Genomic DNA, 6000 nt, shown 5'->3' with positions numbered 1-6000 from the left:
CACATAATGGGAATATAATTTATATAGCTCCCTAAAATATTGGGAGAATAAGTTTTAAAGAGTAATCACCATAGTGAATATCCCTCGATTTAAATGGACCGAAGATCCATGCAATTTATTTAGTTGAGTTAAGAAAAAAAATGACATGATGGCATGATGCAATGCACATGATGCAAAGATGAAAGCGATGAACCAAACAAATCACACGACGAAACCCGGAAACCCTGGAAGGCATCTGAAGCTCCGGTCTTGGGGCGTTACAACACTCCACCACTATGAGAGGATCTCGTCCTGAGATCTAGAATGACACCGGAGGGAAAAGGAAGAGGAAGATAAGAGGTAAAACTAAGTTGCTTCCTTGACAAACGAGTGAAACCAAGGAACCTTGCGAGGTTGAACAAATTTGAGAAAGAACACAAAGAAGGTGAATAAGGTCGAAAACATTCCGATAGAAAAGAGGAACAAAGAACATTGGGAAAAACCTTGAGGTTGGAGGGCAAGATATATATTGAAACCACTCTAGTTAAGAAGTTAAGCAAGACTTGATAATATTAAAAGAACTTAAGCAAAAGGGTACAACACTCCGGTTAAATGGATAAGCATGAAAAGAGCACGATCCTGACAAAGCAAGAAGATGTGTTGGCGAGAGAAACATCACCATGCCTCCGGAACGAAGGGAAACAAGATCTTTGAGAGAGCACGGTTACAACAAATGCTAGAACGGAGTTGTTGAAAACCAACAACGAAAAGAATAAGCTTTATATGGTCTTATGGAATACATCTCAAATTATGAGGTGACAACCAGCCACTCACGGGAAAAGAATTGGATTGATATGAACGAGGAGACGAGAAACTAATATCACCAGGAGGATAAAAGAACTTGGGTCAATAATAAGCACCATAAAAGCAACAATCCTTAGAAAAAGCTTTAGGTGAAATATAACCCAAGATAACTCCAACGAAGAGGTTGATGGATTTAAAATATCTCGTTCATGACAACATGTGAATCATGAAACATGAATTCAAATTATCAAGAATGACATAATACCACCTTCAATGATACGGAAGAAAGAATTGCACTCTGGATTACCATATGAAGAAAGCTTGAGCTTCTTAGAAAAGAATGTTGATGAACACTTCGAGAATGAATTAAATCCCTGATGAAACATCATGTAGAACCTTCATTAAGAACTCCGGTAATAAAAGAATTATCCAAAATAATTGAATGATGAAAAGAATAAGATTGAAGCCTCGCAATGATTTAGATAGAGATCTCCGTGATAATATAATTGAAAGAGGTTGGACTCCGGGAAAAGAGAAGATGAAACAAATGAAACCAAGAGTTTGAAGGGCCTCCGGAATAAGAATTAATCATTAGGATGAAACAAGAATAAGAATTACATTATGCGTATCCTTCACCAATTTAAATTGATGACAAACAACGGATTGCAAACAACTTATTCCCGTTGGAAGGATTAAGAGAGATATAGCGCAAACTTGGGAAGGTCTTCTATGAACCACCGGTAGGATTGACAACGAATAAATTGATAAGGAAGAGAACTCTTGAACGAACCACCGTTAGAATTAAAATAAACGAAGTAAAAGGATGAATCACCGGTTAGAATTAGCAAATGAATTAAGAAGCTTGAGAGAATTTAGATACAAGAGAACAAAGAGATCACGAGCTGATTGAAGATCACTAGAACGAAGGACCGGTAAGATTTGGGGAACGAGAGATGAAAGCTGAGAATGAATAAACCTGAATTGATGGACTCCGGATAACAAACTGAGAAGACTCTTGAATTACTCCGGATAGGTGAAAAGAATTCTCATGATCAAAAAAAATTACGAGAGGATGGCAACAAGCTAGAATCACGAATCTTGAAGAGAATGGAGCAAGATTAAAGAGAAACTCTTCTTCGGTCTTCAAATGTTGAGAATGACGATGAGAAACACCACCAAGAATTATTTAGACACTCCGGAAGAATCCAAACGAAGAGGTTGAGCCAACGATGAAGAGAATTTGAAAGATCTTGGAGAAAACATTTGACTGATGATAAATCATTCTTATGTCAAACTTCGAAAAGAATTTAGGATAGCTCCGGAAAAAATAAGAAGAGTCAGGTAAGATCCCGGGAAAAGACCTGTGGGTTAGGGCCCACTCAAAAGAAACACCGTTGAACAATTTAAAAGAGAGGTTGCACCGGTTGAATTAGATGACTTGAATGAGGGAACATCCTCGAAAGATCTTGAATGAATGCAGAGTGGAAAACACGAATCTTCTGAGATATCTTGAGCACTCCGGAACAATTAAATGGTGAGAAGTGAATGAATATGAGGTGCACCGGCATGAGAAGATATTTGAAATAAGGAAAAAGATATAATCAACACCGAAAGCTTGAATTGGTTCCACCGGAGAAGAAAAGAATGAAGAATGACGAACTAGAAGAACATCTCCTTGAGAACCACCGGGTAAATATATTGACGAAAAAGAATGGAGTGACTTCACATGAATTGAATGGATACCCGATGAAGAAATCTGGGTCCTCAAAGAAACAAAAAAAGGGAGGGAGGGTGGGAAAAAGAAAGACAACTTGGAGATGGATGAAACGAACGCCGTTGAGAGAGCTGATACTTGATCTTGCAGATGTTGAAATGATCGGATCCACTTGAGGAGAGACACACCGGTTGAAAAGAAATTGAAATGAGAAACTCGATGATCGAAAAGGATTAGTATTCACATAGGAATATGAGAACACCATTTGGGGAAGGTATGGAATCAACATTTGACTTCGAAGCAACTCGAATACCACAACTCAAAAACAAAAACAAAGGATTGGCTTGCAGAATAAGCCGGAACAAACATATGATAGAGATTTCGTCCGAAGTTTTCGTGGTGGGGCCTACACGGGCTCGATCGTACAGCACCATCATGTACAAGGCAGTGCACATGACATACGAAGCGTCCCCGAGTCGGCATAGCCAAGGACTCTTTAAGACACAACGAGACCATTGTAAAACCGACCGTGAATAGGCGGACCACTAGACGTCGAACCCCAATTTCATATCATACATCTGTCGGAAAGATATCCTAAGAGCTACTTGAATTCCCACCTATGAAACTCCCGAACCTTTCCGGTTATGCAATCAGGTGTTGGGGATACAGGGGAAGCATAATATCTCACCCAAACTAGCAAATCCTACATCCAGTTGTATCCATCCTTCAACACATAACCAAGAAACCTTCGGAAACCATCTACCTCAACCTTCGAAAAGCATCCGTTATACAAGTTATGGCGATACTCGCGAACTCCCACCCCAGTACTGGGTGGCGTCGAGGTTATCTCACCAACGAACTGCATAAAAGAGATTTTCGATGTCGGCGTACTAAACTCAGGTATTCCAGAACTGCAACGATAAAATTATGATGACAACACCTCAGAGCTCAACTCCCCAGGACACTTCCACTAAACCCCTGACAGGAGGCACCAAGACAATGTTCTCATCATAAAACCATCGGAACGATTCCAAGATACCCGCGTGATCCTAAAAAAAAATTAGTGAAATTTGAGAAGAGAAGAGTCAAAAATCTACGTCAGGATGCCTTACCAGAGCGATGAGCAGACTGGGAAGTAAAAAAGAATTCCTAAACTCTCCGATATATAATTCCTAAAAGACTCAAAACATTTTTTTCTAGACACAACTCGGCCGCTAAAAACGATCAAGCAATGGGGCTCCTAAGGTCGGGGAAGGCTCTGATACCAACTTGTAACACCCTCGATGCGACTATATCTCCCACGTGTCGAGGCACGACTTATAGGCATAATCGCATTGAAGGCATATGTCGTAAGTGAGGTAATCTTCACACAACCCATGTAATATAATAAGGGAAAGAGATACATAGTTGGCTTACAATCGCCACTTCACACAATTACATGAATAAAGCATTACATCATCCAGATACAATCAGGGCCCGACTACGGAGCCAAAATAAAAGAAGAACCCCAAATGCGACAAAAAGGCCCCCGATCGACCCCAACTGGGCTCCACTACTGATCAACTAGAACGAAACAACACAAAGGACAAGATCTTCATCGAGCTCCTCCTGAGCTTGGTTGCGTCAACTGCACGGTCTCATCGGCACCTGCAAGCTGGTTTTGCAAGTATCTGTGAGCCACAGGGGACTCAGCAATCTCTCACCCTCGCGATCAAGACTATTTAAGCTTATGGGTAAGGTAAAGGCATGAGGTGGAGCTGCAGCAAGCGACTAGCATATATGGTGGCTAACATACGCAAAAGAGAGCGAGAAGAGAAAGCAAAGCACGGTCGAGAATCTATGATCAAGAAGTGATCCTAGAACAACCTACGTCAAGCATAACTCCAACAATCGTGTTCACTTCCCGGCCCCCACCGGAAAGAGACCATCATGGTTACACACACGGTTGATTCATTTTAATTAAGTTAAGGTTCAAGTTATCTACAACCAGACATTAACAAATTCCCATCTGCCCATAACCGCGGGCACGGCTTTCGAAAGTTCAAATCCCTGCAGGGGTGTCCCAACTTAGCCCATGACAAGCTCTCACGGTCAACGAAGGAATAGACCTCCACCCGAGACATTCCGATCAGACTCGGTATCCCGGTACAACAAGACATTTCGACAGGGTAAAACTAAACCAACAACACCGCCCGAATGTGCCGACAAATCCCGATAGGAGCTGCACATATCTCTTTCTCAGGGCACACTCAGATTGTCCTAGGTACGGGTAGGCCAGCCCAGAGTTGCCCCTGGTGGCCACCGGTAGCTGACAGGTTGGACCAACACTCAGAGGAGCACTGGCCCGGGGGGGTTAAAATAAAGATGACCCTTGGGCTGGCCGACCCAAGGGAAAGAAAAAGGCTAGGTGACGAATGGTAAAACCAATGTTGGGCATTGCTGGAAGAGCTTTACTTAAGGCGAACTGTCAAGGGGTTCCCATAATAGGCCAACCGCGTAAGGGACGCAAAATCCGGGAACTTAACACCGATATGACGGAAACTAGGGCGGCAAGAGTGGAACAAAACACCAGGCATAAGGCCGAGCCTTCCACCCTTTACCAAGTATATAGATGCATTAAGATAACATAGCAACATAATGATATCCCAACAAGTAAATAAATGTTCCAACAAGGAACGGCCTCCAATCTTCACCTGCAACTAGCAACGCTATAAGAGGGTCTGAGCAAAGCGGTAACATAGCCAATCAATGGTTTGCTAGGACAATGGTGGGTTAGAGGTTTGACATGGCAATTTGGGAGGCTTGCAAGCAAGTGGTAGGCATCGCAGCAATGGCATAGCAAAAGAGCGAGCAAACTAGCATAGCAAAGATAGTAGTAATTTCGAGGGTATGATCATCTTGCCTGAAAATCCCGCAAGGAAGAAGAACGAGTCCATGAAGAAGACAAACGGACGTAGTCGAACGGTTCCTCACAAACGCGACGTTATCGGAACCAACCCGAAGAAGCAACACCGGAAAGAAAGCACACAACATAGTAAACAACCACGACATGAACATGGCATGATGCACAATCAAGTATGATGCATGTCCGGTTTAATGAAACATGGCATGGCAAAATGCACAAACAATCCTACAAATTAAGTGGAGCTCAATATGCAACTCCGTTGCATATTGACGAAACACCATGTGACTTATTTAGTTCGATCTTGTTTATGTACTCAGCAATATTAAATGTTGTTAAGCAAGTCAAGAGGTGAAAACATAACAAAACTATACCATCTAAACAATTTAAATGGGGCCGGATATAACAAACAACAAATCCGGTAAATCCCCATATGCAATTATCAATTTGGTGCAACAACAATTTTAAACATTTAAATGTTATTATCATGATGCGAATGACATGTGCAAGTTTTATGCAATTTTATTAAAAGTTGACAAGAGCATTAAGAAGCATTTGTCATCGTGGCGGAAACAAAAGGGGTGCCACAGCAACGATAACG

This window comes from Triticum urartu, chromosome 7 (assembly GCF_003073215.2).
Source record: "Triticum urartu cultivar G1812 chromosome 7, Tu2.1, whole genome shotgun sequence".
NCBI lineage: Eukaryota > Viridiplantae > Streptophyta > Magnoliopsida > Poales > Poaceae > Triticum > Triticum urartu.
The sequence above is the reverse complement of the archived record's forward strand: the minus strand, read 5'-3'. Positions refer to the sequence as shown.